This window comes from Astatotilapia calliptera, chromosome 3, assembly GCF_900246225.1.
Source record: "Astatotilapia calliptera chromosome 3, fAstCal1.2, whole genome shotgun sequence".
NCBI lineage: Eukaryota > Metazoa > Chordata > Actinopteri > Cichliformes > Cichlidae > Astatotilapia > Astatotilapia calliptera.
Genome location: NC_039304.1, coordinates 13,538,059 through 13,557,594, shown reverse-complemented (window position 1 = coordinate 13,557,594; position 19,536 = coordinate 13,538,059). Strand labels below are relative to the sequence as shown.

The following is a 19,536-nucleotide window of genomic DNA, read 5'->3' as shown; positions in this document are numbered from 1 at the left end:
TAGTGCCCAGCTCAGCTATAATACCGGTCTTTTTTTCTGCCAGTAAATGCAAACCTCTCTTTTCTCTCTTCTCTCTTTCACATGGTGATTAAGCATTGTGTAGATCTACTGCTGGTATACAGTAGGTAATATTTTACAAAATCAAAGTGCTTTCACTTTTAACAGGGTTTATTGGCCTGCTGAATAAATGGCAGCTAGCAAATGGTGCAATCTACCGCAGACTTTCTGCAGAAATTACAGCACGTTTACTTAAAAAGAAATGTATTTTTTGTGGCACTATGGGTTGTTGCCTTGTGTGCTTTGTGCTGGGTCAAGTATGTATTACCTTGAGAATGTATGCAGCGGTTACAGTTTTGAGCAATATCTCCTTGTGTTTGGCACATCCAGAATAAATTAAAGCATTTTCTGTAGCTGCTGAATTTATTGTAGCTGCGTTTAAGCCTAGAAGGAGTTTAAAAAATGTCTTCTTTGTTCACCATTAAGTCTTCTTTCATTTCTCCTTATATTATAAATCAACAAGCTTTTTTTTAAAATTCAGCACTCAAAGTGCTGAGAGAACCACTTGCGTCCTTGCCAGTGAATGCTTCGTGACGGCACTGTCAGCCCACATTGTGCCAAAACAATCCTCTTGACCTCTGTCACTAAATTTCATTGTCTGTGATGAAATTCTGAATTTATATTTTCGTAGAGGCTTAACCTGTGTTTTCTTATCTTGACGCTTAACTCAGACTGGAAGGATCAATTTGCCGCATCGTTCAAATAAATCTTTCCTTTGTCCACTAAGATAACTCACTAATAAGTGACCCCTAGCTTGGCCCTAGCAATCGCTACTCTTTCTGTGTTTGCTATCTGGTTAAGGAGCAAACAAAGACAACTTGTTTCGGGTTACGCATAAGTAATCAGATATAATCATACTGTTATCGTCATGTATGCCCCCCTTACTATCAATTCTAGAAGATAAAACTCAAATTGTAGGATACGAGTCCACGGATATATACTACCCCAAGACAGGTCTTGTCCTTTGTTGGAGCACACTCTATTTATATCACATAATTCACTTCAAAAAAAAGGGGGGGGGGGGGTGTTATTTGCCTTCTCGGGACAACCGGTATTCATTAAAAATGGTTCCCCTTTGGTAAGTTCAAGAGTCACAAACAGCAGGATATAAAATCATGCCTAAGACAGCCTGAAGAGGTAAAACGTCTGACTTTTTTGTGATCTTGACAATGGATGTCACTGGAGGCCATCAAATCCAGACAGCTCTCACAAACACATCCCAGCTGGTCCTTCCAAATCATCTGCAGCATTGTGGCTGTTGGAGGGGGGAGAAAAAAAAAAGAAAGAAACGGACAGAGATTCGAACACTGATTCAACACAGATGCTGAGGACTGATAGGGACAGTTGCAGGTGAGTGACAGTGCATTCAGTACAATGCGAACGACGTGGAAAGGTCGTGGCAGTAAAGGGCGTCGATAAACAAAACAACACCGCTGCCCTGCAAACGAGGCAGCAGAATCTGACTCATAGCTCAGAATTTGTGCTAATTACTAGACCTGTGGGTGGTTCTTAGTGGGAAATGTCCACTGCTTATGTGTGCTCATATAAGCAATCAATGGCTTTAATTAGACTATTAGGTGGGATTGGGTCCCAGCAGACTACTTCCTAGTCTTAAGCAGTCTTATTGTTTATCTTTCTGATTGCTGAAAGTGCAGCATGCTGGGAGGTTGGAGTATTGTGACTATTGATGTTGTTTGGTTAGATCTTACACATGAGAGAAGAGGGTTTGCCTGACTCGATGTCTGGTTAGTAATGGCTACTGCAAACATATGTTGCTGCTTTTTCTCTCCGTCGCCTAGTTAGACCTAAAGTCTGTTCATGTTAAAAGGGAGTTCTGTCACCTTGCTGTTGCCAATTGCTTGCTCAAAGGGAATCAGTGGATTGGGTTTAAGGTTTTGTAAGGTCATGACCTCATAATAATAAAGTGCATTGACTGGACTAATGTTGTGATTTGGCGTTTTATTCATCATTGGAGGGGTAGTGGGAGATATATTTAGGCTTTTTTGATGTAGATGAATTGTCATGACTTTGTGTTTCTCAGCTGTTCACATACGGCCAGATTTACTCTAAATACCAGTGGGTGTGGCTAATTTTAAAGGTGAGGCTGCCCTAATTTCTAAACCCAGGCGCAGTCAACTTATTTCATTACAAAGTGCAAAAAAATAAGAATTGAATGTGTTATAGAATCAGTTTGTGTGGTTGATTTAAATATTCTCCTTTATATTGCATACAAATTGCATACAAATGCAACAGGCTTAGTCGTAAAAAATCTCTGCATGTCCCACATCTTGCATGTAATCTTGTCACTATTTTTTATACCAAAGCCTAATTTGTGCTGGAGCAGGGCATTAATAAATGTGGCCCCAAAATTTCATATAATATCAGGCAGGTTAAGAATTTTAACTGTGGAGAACTGGAAGAATTTTTCATATACAGTTTTGAACAGATCTTCATTGTTTCTATTAGGATAATATCTCTAGATTTCATAAATGTCTTATTAAAAGTTTAATGGCTAAATATAATATTCAATACAAATATTCATGTATCTCTAGGAATGAATTCCAGTAACTCAAGTGGTTCAGTATCTGCCCACACTCTCAATAGACTGTTTAGGGCTAACCATTAAATGTGAAATAGTAGCAAATTAGTAACATCTTTGCTAGAATGGTGGCATCCTTATATATATATATATATATATATATATATATATATATATATATATAGATATATATATATATATATATATATATATATATATATATAGATAGATATAGATAGATATATATAGATATATAGATATATATACATATATATATATATATATATATATATATATATATATATATATATATATATATATATATATATATATATATATATATATATATATATATATATATATATATATCAGTGCTTATTTCAAAAATCCACTGTGCCAAATTATATTTTCACAGCGTAGACTCCCTTTTGCTTTCATTGAAGATAACAATATGATACCAGAATTCAGTGGGTAAAGCAATATCTCCCTATGCATAAATTCATATTTCTCTAGTGTTATGTTTTGAAGGGGTGAACCTTTAGTCTCTGTTTTCTTACTCTGCACAATTCTGTCTTTACATTCTCCTGAATTTTGTTCCATTATCCCCGCCAATTTCTTTTCGAGGTGCAGTGTAAGCCGAATGTGGCCTTTTCCTTCAACTGCTACGGCAGACTTGTAGATCCAATAACACTGAGTTTACTGAGCAAACATGCTGAAAAAACACTGTGGCGCTTCCCCATCTTCATATTCAATATTCCACATCACGCAGATTCACTGACCCCTCAGAACTGAAACGCTGTGAAATAGGAAACCCTAATGCCGGTATTATTTTCAGTAGCCTTTTATCTTGAAGAGTTGGATTTTTATATAAGCAAGCAGGGTGACACTAAGAGGGATTTTCAGTGCTAGTTTTTATTCAGGAAGGAGAAATAAAAATGAGGTATACAAAGAGGAAGAGAAACACCTGCTAAACAGGCTAGGTAATAAGGAGGGTGGGGTGGGGGTGGGGGGGGGGGGGTTCATAAGGAGGCTATTACAGAAAGTGACAAAAAGGGCTTGAGGTGAAAGAGCCAATGAGGAAGAGAGAGGGAAGAGTGTCATCACTGAAAAGTGTGTGGATGATAAAATAACTTCATGCATGTTTAAGCAGAAAGGAAACACGAGTTAAAAGTTCATAGAATGAAGGACCCAGTGCCCCGCCAGCGCAATGACACCTGGTGCAAAAGCCGTTCATGGTCCTCAGAAGATACATCCAACTGATTTAATCCTCTCACACCAAGTGTATCATATGTGATAAACTAGATTTGTTTGATTTTTTGAAACTTATAAATAATCAGTGTGATTTTTTCCCCCCTCTCCATAAAGCCTAAATAAGTTGCAAGATAATTTTTTAAAGCAATAACTTGCAAAAAAAAAAAAACCAAAACAGTGCTGACTTTAGCAAATATGATACTACTTAAATCTCATATATGCAAATAATATTAAATTAACTAAATTCACAAGGTTCAATAAACACTCCATTTTCAACACGTAAATATTCGGGCAATCATTTCATGGTCCAGGTTTTAAAGAATTGACTGATTTTGGTTTTATGATTTGATGTAAAAACACTGGCATATATTAGAGATGAACTGCAATAATTAAAGGTTTTCATCTGTCAGGTGAATTTTTTAATACTTTGCAATGCCCTTAGGTTTTTTCCTTAGATATTTTCATCAGCTTCGAGTGTTTAGCACTGATGTGCAAGCACTAATGAAGTAGTTTTAGTTGAAAAATAAGGCAAGAAGACTTTACCAATGATTGATATCTCCTCAAATAATGAACAGTAGCTGATTACTTACTGACAGCCGCTTTCTGAGTCCTGAAAGTGGTCATTAGTTGCATCAAAGTAAAAGTTTGGAATCAGACACCTGGTTATACAGTTGAGTTGTATAGTGTGTAAAAGATAAATATGTTGTGCTCTGTGCTTATACTCGTCTGTCCTTCACTATCTCTCATTGTCATACACACACGCACGCAGACTCCTCTTGTCTCACCGGGGAAAATATCCACTGTCAGTGCGAAAAATGGAGTGGAACAGATGGCATCAGAATGATTGAAACCACCTACAATGGTTCCCACAACTTCCCTGTCTCTCTCTCTCTCCCTCACTCGTCGACCGCTTTCTCCCTCTCTACCTGCCCGCTCCCGCGTTCTCACCCAGCTACAACCAAGCCTTTTCAATGCCAGCCTCACAGCTCTTGCCAAAGAGGCTCAGGCTCAGTGGAAGCCCCACGGCACCACACAAAGTCAGCCAAGAGGAGAAAGAGAGGCGGGAGAACGGGAGAGAAGAAGAAGCGTGGAGGGGAGGAGGACGCAGGGGTTCGGCTGTTTTATTTCTCCACCTGTTTGAGATTTTCCCCCCCCCCCTGTGTTATTTTCAGCCCCTCTATTTTTGGATCGCTGCACTGCTTGCAACAACTTGAAATCACGAAACAGCCGAAACGTTCGCTCTCACGCACGTGATCTTTTGCTCCTTAAGCAGCTGAAATAAGTTTCAGTAACAAGAGAGTCCCTCTTCCCCCCTGCCCCCACTTTTCCACTTTTCCTTTTTCTCACCCCGGCCGCCAGCCCCTCCCTCCGGCCCCACCTCACCTCATCACACCTCCCCAACAGCAGGCTGGTTTGCTGAGCGCCAGTCATGTAAATGAGATAGTTAGCAGATCAAAAGGCATGGAGAGGAATTTTTAATAGCAGAAGAGGTGTTGATTAGTGTCAGGGAAGGGGAGACGAGGCAAAGTGCAGGCAGCCTCTATTACACCCCAATGCTTCGAGGCATATGCTAAAGTGAGCGAGCGTCGACGCATCTGTGTACACTGATGCGAGGGGGGGGAGACAAAGCAAAGGAAATGTCTATGCGTGCTTATTTTCGCATGCATTTCCAGCATACCTGCAGACATTCGCCAGTGATGACGCTGCACGTGTGTGTGTGTGTGTCTTGGCATCAAAGTGTGTGTGTGTGCCTTCCCTCCAGGAGATGATTGTTAATGCATAATACATAGCTCCATATTTCCGACTATAACAGCAATAATGTTGGTGCGCTGAGTTTATGAAGAGGGGATCAGGTGTAGGAGAAAGTGATTACAGGGCATAAACACCGCTACTCATATTGCTTCATTGTGAGTAAGTAACTGGCACCAGAGAGTGCGCCAGAGACCGTGCTGATCAAACGCTTGACAAGAGCCTGACTTTTGGTAGTTATAGAGAAGTGACACGGATTAACGAGGAAGCGTCGGACAAGGAGGCCTAAACGCTCCAAATGTGCATTAAATCCCGACATATTAATGAGGATGATCTGGCTTGGCTATGCTTATTTGTATATATTCAGTTGGCATCAGCAGCTGAGGTTTATCGCTGTAATCGGTCAGTAATACACTGCATGTAATTGTGGAGTTAATTATACTTTAGCTTGACACTTAGCAATTAGTGTAGCATTTTTAATTAGCCCTCTAAGGGATTGTTTTAAAAAAAAATTATTTTATAAGCATCACGCTTACATAACATTTTGCCATTTGCCAGAGAAATGTGTGACTGCTGCCAGCAGTCTTTATCTCTGAATCTAAATTTGAATGGAACCTTTAGATAAGGCCTAGGAATAAATAAACAGCAGTTCAAAGCTGGCATATCACTGGCCTTCAATCTGTGTCCAGGGGCTCGCCCGCCTGCTTTTGCCCGTGTCAGAATTTTCATCTTCCCGTGCTCCCCAGCTGCACGACACCCTACCTCTTGCTCGCGCAGATGGCAGAGGGGTCGAAGCACTTTAATGAATTTTCAAAGGAGTTACGTCGGCAATATTAAAAGATACCCCCAAACTTAAACACGTCTGACACCCGAGGCACGACTACATGCAAACCGCCCTAACGTGCGAATGGATGCCAGCCCCCAAATATACAACGCGCAGATATTAATATTACTCGTCGTTGCGAGCCAATAACATCCACAAACACAAAGAGAGGAAAATACCACATCCTCCGCGCTGTGGCGGACGTTCTTAATTAACTCCATTAGAATGACAGGCACCCGCTGGAGGGTCAAAGGTCACTTTTAATGATGAGCTTACATATGGCAGCCACCATGTTGCCTTGCAAGAGAAACGAGCAACGCTTCTGCTGATCCATCTGTCCCGTGGTAATGACTGCACCTGGCCTCACACGGGCCAACGCACACAGGTAAACGGCGCTCGCAGAAGTAGCTCAGCTCGCCGAGAGAAACACAATTAAAAAGCAATAAGCCCGCTCACATCTTGCAGCCACATTGTTTACTCATTATGTCTAATTATCTGTTTGAGTCAGAGATTTAAGGAACTCCTTCATACAAGCTCCTCAGATTGTCGGTGTGAGCGTTTAGCGTGCAATGGGGCCGTAAATGACTGCGATCTTTAGACCTGAAGAATTTCAATTGGAAATGCAGTCAATTGTGAGGCGTGTCCTCGTGACCTGCGGTAATGGTGAAGTGTCAAACATCATTAAAGTCTCTCTCTTTGAGCTTCTCCAGCTCACACCATAGCCTAAAGTAACAGCAGCTCCAGACCCAGGTTTTTCTTAGCTGGCCTTGATCGCGCCGGTCGACATACGAGTGCCTGTAGGGTTTCCCCCCTCCCGTCTTCACAAGTGGCTGATATGAAGGGCCGAGCCGGCGCCGCACTGCTAGAGGCATCAAGGCTATTGCCGCTCCCTCGTTTTATTTCTTCCTTTCTACCCTTTCCTCCCTCTACTTCTCCCCAGGCAAGAGAGTCTTTATCCCACCTCTGCGTAGCTGAACCCAGGGTCAGAACTCAGCATAGAGCCCACGGGTCTATGATCTCCCAACTTCTGATCACTCATCAAGGTCTGCCAGGCTGAATTCCAGAAAAAAGCCGCATTTGAAAAAGTCCCTTAAATCCCTTCAGTGTTTTGTTTTTTTCTTTTTTTCCCTTTCTTTCTTTTTTTTTTTTAAACACAAGAGGGTGGGCAAAGCCCCCAGGAAGATACATCAGACATGTGGCTTCATTTGAGTTAGCTCTGTTATGTCATTCATTTTTTTCTATTGTGCTTTTCTAGCATAGCAGGTAAAAACTGGGAATAAACATGAGTGATCTCTCTCTTCTCTCTTTTTACAATGTTTTTGCAGTCTGTTGAAACTCTGTGACAAATGTGTCGAAAGTATAATTGTTTCAGGAAAAAAGAGGCATCTATTAGTAATTAGTCTACCTGTGATTGCTTAGTTTGACTCCCGCCTGACCCGGGGAGGCGAGGGGGGGTGGATGAGAGGATAGTAATAAAGATTTGGGATTGAGATATACCGAGCACGGCACTTCAAAAAAGAAGACAGCTGGAACAGAAACAGAACATCTGCTGCTGTGCTAACATAAGCATACCTCATTCCCGTACTGTTATGCCTGAGCAGCCTTTAAACCGGACAGCCCCCCAGTCTGACAACTGCCTGATGAAGTTTGGAGTTTCTATAACTGCGCTCATCAAGCTGTCACTCACAAAGTACTTATTCACACCTCAACTCGGAAAGGGATTAAAAACAACTGAGCAATATTTTATTTTATTTTATTTTTTTAGTCGGAGAACAGCCTCGGCTCTGGAGCCGATCTGGCTTTTCGTCTGACTTGTGTAAACTTCTAGATACTTCCGCAGTCTGTGTGAGCCCAGGCCATCTGTAGCCTCTGTGGTGGCTTCTCTAATTGTTTGTTGCGACACACACGCACAAAAAAAAAAGAAGTAATGTTTATTTCAGCTCAGATGGAAGAGTGTGAGCGCTCTCTCTCTGCATCGCTGATAACGAGGCAGCAGCGTTCCCGTCTCCTGCCGTATCTTCTTTGCACCTTTTTTCCCTTTTTCTCTCTGCGTCGGAGCCTTTTTGCAGCTAGCTGGAGCATGGCCAACCAGAGCCATTTTGTCCCATTATGTGGTACTGTAAAAAAACAGCTGCTCTCATTCCACACTGGTGAATAGGTTAAATGGTGACACAAGAAGCAGGGCCTTTTTTGTCATGGTCTAAATTGACCGACAACAGGCGCTTGAGGTTTCACTGTTCTTTCTCGGCTGCCTTCCAGCTCCATTGCTTTTGATTTCCAATTAGTGGGCACTCACTCCTGTAGCCGATTTGAGGAGAGCGAGCTTTCCCTCGCTCTCTCTTGCTGTTACTCTCGCTTTCTGTGTGCATGTGTGTATTGCCTTGTGCCCCTGAGAAAAAGTGGAGCTGTTTATTTGAGGGGGGGGGATGTCTGACTCGCTGATTAACTGCAATTAAACTGAAAAGGTGCCCTGTGGAACTAGACAACAGAGGAACAGGGGATAGGGCGGTGGGTAGTTTGATTTCCTGGTCAGTATCGGTCCCATTAGTAACATACTGTTTTAACAATAACGCCTTTTCTATGTACAAGGCACCCAATACCATTATACTGTACATAAGCTGCAAGAATACTGCAGCATGTTATTTGAGTATTTGAAACAGGAAACATAGATAATTACAGAGGAAATAATACTTACAATAAGAGGTACAGTAATAGATACATATCAAATCAAACTGTTGCTTTTCCTCCGCCTTACTTGACCCGAGAGACAAATTTTCCCATTCACCTTTATTCGCCCGTCTATGAGAGACTGAAAATTGGCAATAAAGGTTCGTGCAGAATTTCTAGTGGCTGCTAGAGGATAATTTAGCCACAAGTTATTTAGCAATTTGATCAGACCTTTAAAGATTTACTGTGGCGGTTGGTGTTAAGAGATAGAAGTCTTAATCTTTAAGGGTTTTAAGGCTTGATCTGCAGCGGGCAAATCTTTTCTAGATAGTCATTTGGCTGATAATGTTTGATTTATCATTGTTGGAATTAGTACTGCGAGAGATCCACGAATCAGATTGAAACCACATCACTGTAATATTGAGCTAATGTATTTAAGAAGATGTGGTGGGGGATTTTATGTTGGGGAAAAAAAAAGAAAAAGAAGAAAAATAAAAAACCAAAAACAGCAGTGTTCTCTGTGATGTGGTGCAGTATGAGACGAATGACAAAATTCAACACTGGCAGCGTGAAACAGAGTCTCTCTCGGGGAAACTGATGTCCTTGTCCAGGAGCTGCCAAATCTCAGAGGACGCACCATACTGTACCCTACACCAAAAATCCCACCAAGGGCAGATGATGCCTCTTTAAGTTTAATCCAAGTTCTTGTATAAAGGGTAATCTTTGGCACCATTGTTTCTCTGCACAACAATTCATTATGAAATGAGACTGTGTTCACAGTGCAACTACTTTGACTATCCCGAATACCACTTTTTGAGCTTCGGAGACTTGAGTCAACAGCAGATATTTGAAGCTTCACCTAACGCAGGGGTGTAGTGACTTTGATAACCACAATGTTGTCTGAAAATTGTCTAAGTTGACTCCAAGCTAGAGCAATTAGTAGTGTTAGTTTTTGACTAGGTTTAGATCTTCTGAAAAACAAGACATATTCACACTAGAGTAAAAACAGGATGGCAACCTTCTTGTGACTAGAAAAAATGGGTTATTGCCCAGAGATAGCACTGAATTTTTTTCCTATTTGGCGACTGATTGCAATTAGCTGTGGCAGACACTTTTGATTGCAAGGCCTTTGCACAGATCGCCTGGTGAAAGGCAGTCTGTCTCCAAACACTCCAACATAGACTGACTGCAGTCCCTCTGAGGCAGTTTAGTGATTCAGTCTTAGTCAGTGTGCACTGATGAGCCCACATTGTCTGCAAGGCCTCTCTTTGAATTTCTGTTTAATGTGAATTTCAATGACATAGCTGTGTGCTCATTTATCACAGTAAATTGATATATTATCACAAACAGATTGCATGCAATTACCAATTTAATCCCATTCAATTGCAAACTGATTGCAGACTTTCTTTTTCTTATTGTAGTTTTATTGCCTTGACGCAACAAGCTCACTTTGAAAATGGCATCGGGCCGCGATGGGTTGCAGGATTAGTCCCTGATCTCGAAGTAACTATTTCAAAGATAACAAGATGACAATGTTTCACGATAATTTTGTTCTCATACCAACTGTTTTCCCGGGTGTGACCGTAGGATGAAAGACTACGAAAAGTTGCTAAATCTGGCAAGAAAGTTGTGAAGTTTGCAACAGCAAAGTGAGCTAAAGCTGCTGTGATTATCGCTGCTTTGAGTAAGAAGTTTCTCTGGTGAAAAGAGATGGTAAATATTTCTCTTTTGTGCATTTACCCACTAAAACAGTTTGACGTATGAAGGGAACAAAAGTGTGGGGATTACTGTTATGACGTGCACCCGAGTTGAGATGGTAAAAGATGATCACCCAAATTTTAAAACTCAAAACCAAAGACCTAAATAACAAACAGCTAGTTATTAAGATACAGCTCAAGCAAACACTCCACACACAGAATCAAAATCAGCTTTATTGGCCAGCTACAAGGAGCTGGACTCTTTTTGCTTTCTGTGTGCTTAAAAAAGATAACAAAGACATGTGTGGCATATGTACAGATTTGCATGTGCAATGCTACAAAGTGCAAAAATACCGGAATAAATATGGAGTCTATAACTGGCAACTACTGTATTTATACACCTATAGACTTGAGACAATGAAAGCTTAAATGTCAACAGGACTCTTCGTGAAATGCACTAACTTTCTGCTAATTCTTGAAGCTATTTTGGTACAAGTGATGTCATAGTGAGCTGCCACCACAACCACAAAGAAACAAAACAGAGAAAAAGAAACCAAAAGAAAAGAAGATTGAATTTAAAAGAAAACATAAAAGGGTTCACGGTGAGGCTGCCAGTTGCTCATCAAAGCAAAGCCATTTCTTCTTTATTGCAATGGCTAGTCAAGGCTTAACTTAAAAGGAGCCCGGGCCTTCACTAAAGACCCACGTTGGTGCTGTGACATGCTCACTATGCCACATCTCAGAGGCTTTTTGTAATTCCCCCAGTACTGACCACTCCAAACATACCCAAATCCCTCTTGTCAACAGAGAAAAGACAACACGGGGAACAGACTTCTCAGCTTCTTTCTTTTTATTTGACTTGTCAAAAGTTTCCATATCGTGTTTTGGGTTCTACACAGCATAACTAAGACCTTGGAAGCAGCTTATCTGCTTAAAACAGGAGGGTGAGAGAGGGTGAAAAAAGTGTCTTAGTCTTCCATCTATTTCCTGGTTCACAGAGTGGGTTTATTGAAGCCACCAGAGCTTCAGTTTCTCCCTCTAGATTCTCCCTCCACCATACCCACTAGTCTAATCCACTTAGGCCCACGCTACCTCCACTAGTTTTGATTGGCTGGGCATCCTAAATTTCCACCACAGGACTCAGAAGGAAAAAAATCAATAATCTTCACTGCACTGCAAAAAGTCTCTCTGTTAAAAACAGGAATGTGGAATAGCTGAGAGCGTAGGACTTGTCCTTCCTGACAAAGTACAGTCATCTAACTGTACGCGCTTCATTGTTCTCAAGCATTTGCACTTCATTGCAAAATGCACCGCATGTAAACATTTGCCACAACAACTGTATCTTTTACATTTTCGTTGTTGCCTATTACTGGCATGGCTTGGTCTCTCACTTTCTCCCAAAACTGATGCTAATGCCGTTGAAACCCCAGGTGCTTCTCCACGGCACTTCAAGTCCAACATCAGTCCCTGCTACCCCCCTTCCCCAGGGTCCAATTTTCCTGGCATGAAGCTTCAAGGTCCTCAGCTGAGCTCTCTGTTTAGCAACAACAGTAGCAGCGAGCACGGATGTGTGTCAGGCGGAATGTAATGAGCGTCCCAGAGATTGAACCCCAATCTTCCTCCGCCTTTTGCCTGAAAATAGATTTGTTCTCACGCACAAAACAGATATTGCAATCACATTCACTTGTTGTTGATCCTCGTGGGGATTTGCTGCATCCCTACCAAAAATGTAAATGAATGCAGGGAGTTTTGGGGGCTGAGGGGGCGGGGATAGAAATCATCGGTGATAAATCATATTACCCGCAAATTCTGCTTAGCAACAAAACAAGACTGCACTGTAAGCAACAGCAACTCCGAATTAGTCCTGAGTCTACTATTTCCCTCACACTATTCCCTGTTATTGTCAGCTCACTCCATTTCCGTGTTTTATTGCACATTTACAAGAAAGCAAAACTGTGCTTTAGAAGAGTACATTTGTACAGGGACCACTTCCGATGTTAAAAAAAAAAAAAAAAGCACGGTGTAATGGAAATCCAGTACATATTTCTCAGCATGGTGGAATATTAGTACAGGAAAGCAGAGGGGAGGGTTGGGGACCAGGCCTATCTCAATACCCCTTTCTGTAACTCATGGGAATGTCAGGTAGCAGTGACTAGTGAAGATGTGGCTAAATGGTGGCCTTTTTTTGGCGTGCTGCCTGGGGTCTTTGTGGCGTGCACAAGACTGCCATTTTATTACGCCTTCGGAACCTTGGATGTCCGCTGTCGGACTAACAAGCTCGGGGAAGTGTAGTAAAAGGTCCAGGACATAGGGTGAGAGATATCTGAGGGCTACTTAATTACCTCAGAGACATATGGAGAGAGAGCGAGGAACACTCTGGGTGTGGGTTTGTGTGAGCACATTTGTTTGTTCTGTGGTTGTGTTACACTAGTGGGGGAACGAAAGAAGAAGGGGAAAAAAAAGGCGATGACTCGCAGGTAATGGATTGGGTTTCTGCTTACATAATTTCTGCCTCCACCTTTAAAATTTTGAAACACTGACAAATATTAATGCAAGTTGTGCAAACTCGGGATCCTCGGGGGAGACTATCTCAGACGTTTCATGTCCCTCGATTAATAAATGATGTCCCCCTCTCTTGACACAGCCTATTCTTAACCCCCTGACTCTGTACAATGCTGGGAGACGATCATTTTTCAGGGTAGCCGGAGAAAGCCTCAGCCTGCGTTGAAGTTTAGCTTGCTGTACATTGTAATTTGCTGACGTTTCTTCTTCTTTTTTCTCGCTTTCTCTCCTCCTCCCCCCCCTCCCCCACTTTTCCCAAATGATTTGCTTACAGATGTGACCAACCATTCCGCACTAGGTAAGACTTGTTTCATTTTTCATAGCACTATTCCCAAGAGTGAGAGCACTGTTTGAATTGTCACGTGTCTATGGAAGTGATGCAAATGCATGAATATAGAAAAAGGGTTAGGTGACGGGTGGGGTGGGGCTCGGGAAGAGCCAACGCAACACCGAGATGCTGATGTTTGCCCAGTAAGGTACGCAATGCCCTGCAATCCCCACCCATCCCATTTTCCCATATGTGTGCATGAGAATACACAATGGTGGCTTTCTCTGGCAAGTGGATTGTGTGCTCTGTGCCTTCAATTTGAGTTTTATTCAAATGAGAATCAAATGTCCCAGATTGTTCAAAGAATACGCCAGCAGTGTTGACTTAAACAAGCATTGAACGGATGGTGTTTGTTTCCACTCTGTGGTGAGTGTGTGGAAATCTCACATGTGCTAAGCTGTGAACCCCTTTGCTGTTTCGGCAAGTCCACGTGTCAACATGAAACCGCTGGTAGCGTGGATAGTGGCCATGTAGTGAGAGAAACCTGGATTTCTTGTTCCCGGAATTAACTTTCCTCTGAAAGTTCATCCATGCTTCAACTTTTCTTTTTTTTTTTAAGGTGGTCTGCCATGTACTGAAGAGCTGAAAAGGACAAAAGTTTTTATACTTGGTAAAAAGACTTGGAGCAGTTTTACACTCTTAGCCATAAAAAAAGACGCCATAACTCCTGCTTCCAACCCACTGAACACTCCTTCTCTGTAGTCAAACTGCATTGCACTCTGGCGTTCTCAGATCTGCTGCAGCATTAATTAGAAATCCCACACAGATGCACAAAGAAAGAATAATTCAATTCCGACTCAATACCACATTTGTTTTTTAACCTAGAAAGACAGCTGATGAGGGGCTCACTTTATAATTCCGTTTATCCTGCGCAGGTCATACTTAGTGCAGTTGTGCTCATGTGGGTCTGATGGATGCTGCTTTTTTCCTGCATATGTCAGAACTGCATTAATTACTTTTCCTCACAGTGGTGGAAACTGCTTCAAAGATTATCTAATAAAGCCATGCATTGTAACTGCAGAAAAAACGAGGCTGAATGTGGATGTCAGGGTTATAGGGGGGGTTGTTCCAGAAAGCAGGTGCACAGTACTGTGCACAAGTCTTGAGCCCCCTTTTTTTCCTTATATTTTGCTAGGAAAATGGGAAATAGGTGCAGGGATTATTGAAGTTCCAGATTACAATAATAACCAGCTTGATGTTTAGTGTGACCACCTTTATTCTTCATCGCAGCCGGAACTCTCCTAGTCAGTTTTCTCATAATTCTTTGAAGCAGTCTTCAGGAATAGTTCTCCAGGCTTCTTGTAGGACTGTCAAAGCTCTTTTTTTGGTTATTGGTTGCCTTTTGTTTTGTGTTCTCTCAATATGATCCCACGGTGCTTCAATAGTGTTGAGGTCCGGGCTCCGGGGAGGCCAATCCATGACTGATGGTGTTCCACTGTGTGTTTTTCTATATATGTGTGTTTGGGATCATTGTCATGGTGAAAAATGATGCCATGGCCGTCAGACATTGGTAGATCAAACCAGATGTCTATAGAAACACACTGTTGTACACCCCCCGATATAATGATGACAAATTGTCATATTTAGATTCATCTGTTCATAAGACCTGTTGCCAGTGATTTTCAGTCCAAGTCTTGTATGTGGCATAGATCAACCGTTTCGGCGCTCTTCTCTGATGGATTTTTTCCTATTTCTTAAGAACATGACTTTCAGAAACTGTTCATCTTCTGTAGATGGTCTGTCACATCTTCATTTGCCCTCCACTTGTCCAGTTTCTTTAATTTTTTGAAGGACACACTGGGCACAGTGTCAAGATAAGCCAAGTTTTCAGGTAATAGCTCTTTGGGAATCACATTGCTGATGCAAAAAAATAATATTTTATGTCTATCAAGTTGTTATCTTTTTGTCTTCATAGATTCAGCTAACAAATGTGAATAAACGTGTTTTTGGTTTAGGCTAATGTTAACAAAGTGAACAAAGATACAGCCTAAAACTGATTCTTTGCCAAGTTGTCTGTTATATATAGACACAACACTGGCTCATCCCATGAGTTAGGTGCCTTTCTAAACTTCACTGACTCATATGCCAGTGTTAAGTGGCTGAAGAAGCAAACAAAAATGGGCTGATTATGGTCAGGTACAATCACAGGACTGAAAATAACTGAAAAACGCAGCCAAGAAAAAGTTGAAAGCCTCGAGAACTATCACTCAAGACCACTTAAAAAAAGAAAGACTGACTTCTTGGATGAAAAATATAAAGAAATGAGTTTTGCATAGTACTGTTGTTAAAACTCGGAGTTTCTCAACTGCGAGTGACAAAATCTACATTTGGAGGCTGGAAGTGACTACTTCACAAGACTGTGTGAGCTTTATATTTTGAACTTTCCCCCCCTTTGTGTTCAGATTCTCTGTTTAGGCACAAAAGACTACTTGTGCAACAATCCTCACGCGTCAAAAAAATATGCTCAACTGCATATGTGTTTAAATGTAATGCTTGCACGTTCTTTTCAAGCATCCTTATGTGATCAGTTAGGAAGGGAAAGAAAGCCCACTACCGCCTACCCAAAAATACCAAAGGACAATTGTACATTTGTGAGACACCGGCAGCTTTGCCAAAGGGCAGGATGTGAAGCCTTGAGAATAGAATGGGCTGAACGTGGTAACTGAATCTGTGAACTTAACCTGCTCCGTTTCTTATTTTTATTTTTAACAAACTCAGAGGGTCTCTGTGATGCCGACCTGTAGCAGCTGTCTGCTTCAGTTCCTCCTTAAAAAAAAGTCGATGTCAACATATGTAGTTTGCAGATTTAGTTAGTGATCATTCATCGGTATTTGTCATGGTGTGATTAGTCACACTGATTGAACAGTCCTGTCATAGCATCTCATGTTCTAGATTAAGCGACTATTTCTAAATCAGGATGATTGCCGTGCAGTTTAAACAGGCCCCATATGGTCTTTGTGTGTCTTGATAGGCATGCATTTATGTTTCCAGTTCCCCTGTAATCGCTGCAGACTCTGCTCTTTATTCACTCATTACCATGCCAGTAATGTCACTGAGCTCCACTGCTGCTACCTTTCTTTACTACCCATGCACTTGGACAACTCAGTGAGCATCCGCAGATTTACTTTAACTAACGGATCGTCCGTCCTTGAACCGAGAGCTTGGGGAGTTTGTTAAATGTGCTACGTGGAAAAAATCCTAGACGTAAAAGAAGGGTACGTGCAAAAATATCCCTGGCTGTTGGATGTCCAGAGAAGTGTAGCATCCTATGTTTTGTCAGTGTGTGTTAGAGACACTCAGCAGGCTGCAGGAGAGTGATGGAGGTTAACTGCATGACTGAATCTACCATAGCAGGGCATCAGACCAGGACAGCGGGACTTTTCAGTGGTACCCATGGCTCCAAGCATCTGTTCAGAGGGGGAAAATCAATCATCTCACCACCAAGGTGTAGGAGGTGTATTGGACAAATGAGAAAACTGGCACACCTTGATGCGACTCTTACTTGACCGGTGTTGTGGCTCAGATACAAAGTTTTTCTCAATGCAGTTGACTTTTCATACTCGGACAGACTGCCACGTTATTGTGTAATTGAATACCCAGCGCCATGCCACTACACTCGCGCAGTTTGGCTACTCGGCAGAGCATCTGCAAGCAGTTCTGGTCCTGCTCTCAACTCTTTGAGGCAGGCACTGGCTGACTGCTCGGAAACAGAAAACCCCTGGCTAGCTGAGAATAATAAGTACCCATGGGAAGCTGCCAGATGGACGTTTACTGTGAGCCTAGCTGGAGAGGGAGAAATCTGTCAAACATCACAGTAGGCATCTGTGGGGGAGCAGCGCAGGTTCACGTCCACTATGCCGGATAAGAGGAGTGCTCTTTGTCGAGACTAAAAGCTGTTAGATTTTTAACGTATCACATCTAGTTGATGCATTTACCGTCTTTTTTTTCTCCCAAGGTCAGCAATTCACATTACATTAAAGCCACCTGTTACAGTAAAAGCTTTAAATAATGTCTAGATTATGGATGCTTTAAGGATCCATCTATCACTTGATAGTAGGGGCCATTGCAAATACAGTCTCTAAGTGCTGTGGAGGTTGGCTTTTTTCTTTATTTAATACAAACCTATTCTTAATGAACACTGTACTCAATTTTTAGCCAGATTCGACTGTATTGCTAATGCAAGGATGGAGATTAAGACAGAGATTGCTCTTTTATTAGTGTGTGACGTTTTCAGGTGTCTGCCTATGCAAAGTTTTCTCCTACATCGCCCCAAAATTTTGGTTACAGGCGATTGTTTCTGTAACTGTTCCAAAAATGATCACTCAAAAAAATAAAAAGCCTCAGTTTCTGCCTGAGATAATCCTCGAATCCTCGTCTTTTGACTCGGAGTAGAAATGTCCAGTGCCTCCACACTCCCCCCCCCCACCCCATCCATATACTCTTCAATACAAAGCTATAGGCAAGGAATTACAATTGGCTCATTATGCTCTCACAAGCTCAAGGGTTTCGTAGTGGGAGAATGAGAAAGAAAGAGCACAAAGAGTTCATTCCAGCATCGTCAGCAGTGAAATAGGACCTCGGTTCTCTTAGGCAAGCTGTGCTCCCGTTATTATTGCATTATGTCTGGCAGCCCTCCTTTCAGACAGGAACTGAGCCACACTTGATCAGTGATATGACACTGGCAGAGAGGAGAGTGATTGCTGGCTGCTCAGTTAAGCAAATACCATTATGTGGTAGAAGTCTAAAAGTAGATCTATGCCTGGTGAAAATTAGAAAAGGCAAGTTTGGAGAGCATCCAGAGTGTTGGCAGCTTTGTAATAGTCCACAGTGGATTCATCTGAAGTTATTTATTTATATATATATTTTTTTCCATCTCTCAGAGGATAAGAACAATGCTATTCATGGATAATGCAGCACTTTCAAGTCTCCATCTGTGTTTATCATGCCCTTGGAAAAAAAAACAACAACGACGCGCTGCATATCATTCAAAAAATATCAAGAATAAATACAAACTTCACTTTTTTTTTATATGTGCATTTTATGACAACTTTATTATAAGTGCAGGGATACGTGAGGGACTGTGTGTTTTTAACAATGATTTGGAGTTCACAGGCAACGTGGGAATTCTTGTAAGGCGAGCATATGAGAAGCCGTAACCCAGAGTCAATCATACTGGTCCCTGTGGTGGATTGTGCTTTTTTCACCCCCCCCCCCCGCGTTTTTCCCAACAACAGCTGGTTGAGTTGTTAATAAGAAATGTGACTGATAGCTTGTTAGTGTGCCTTTGCATACACTTGAGTGACAGATTCAGCAAGCGTTCACTCTTATTTCCCGCCTGTGGGAAAATCTGCTTACGTTGCATTGTGGTAGCAGCATGTCAGTTATTCCCCTCGAATTTTCGATAGAAAAACATTGACATGATAATCCCTCATCATTGGCAGATGATCACGCATGTGAGTTTCCATTCTAAGCGCATGCAGATGCTTTCGGGATGTCGTGGAACAGTAGTTTTTAGGCAGACAACATTTAGATTTGAGCTCGCTTGGACGCACCTATCGCTGTAAGTGAAGCCGGGCTGCTGTAATGAACAGATGGCTTATCTTTAACTTTATCAACAGCGGAAGCGTCGCTAGCAAATGCAATAAGTTACTCCAGTAGCTGGAGGGAGAGCTGTATCCATCAGTAGCTAACGGCATATGGTGTAGGCACATTAAGGTGTCCTCTCCCTCTATTTCCCTGCCTTCCTGTTCTGTGAGTGGTCCTGAAGCCAAGCATCAGATGCTAACTTCACAAGGCAGCGTGTGTGTGTGTGTGTGTGTGCTTGTGTTGTGAGGGTTACTGGGCACCCGATTTAAGCTCCTCA

General features: G+C 41.9%; 1 protein-coding gene across 37 annotated transcripts in view; it reads left to right on the top strand.

Annotated features, from left to right (window-relative positions):
• The window catches only part of LOC113018650 (protein tyrosine phosphatase receptor type D), a 410,754-nt gene that overhangs the window by 99,545 nt on the left and 291,673 nt on the right, over positions 1 to 19,536 (top strand). For all 37 annotated transcript variants that reach the window (XM_026161898.1, XM_026161908.1, XM_026161906.1 and 34 more), the window contains exon 4: positions 13,620 to 13,643. The gene's annotated coding sequence lies outside the window, so the exon portion shown is untranslated. The remainder of the gene's footprint in view (positions 1 to 13,619; positions 13,644 to 19,536) is intronic.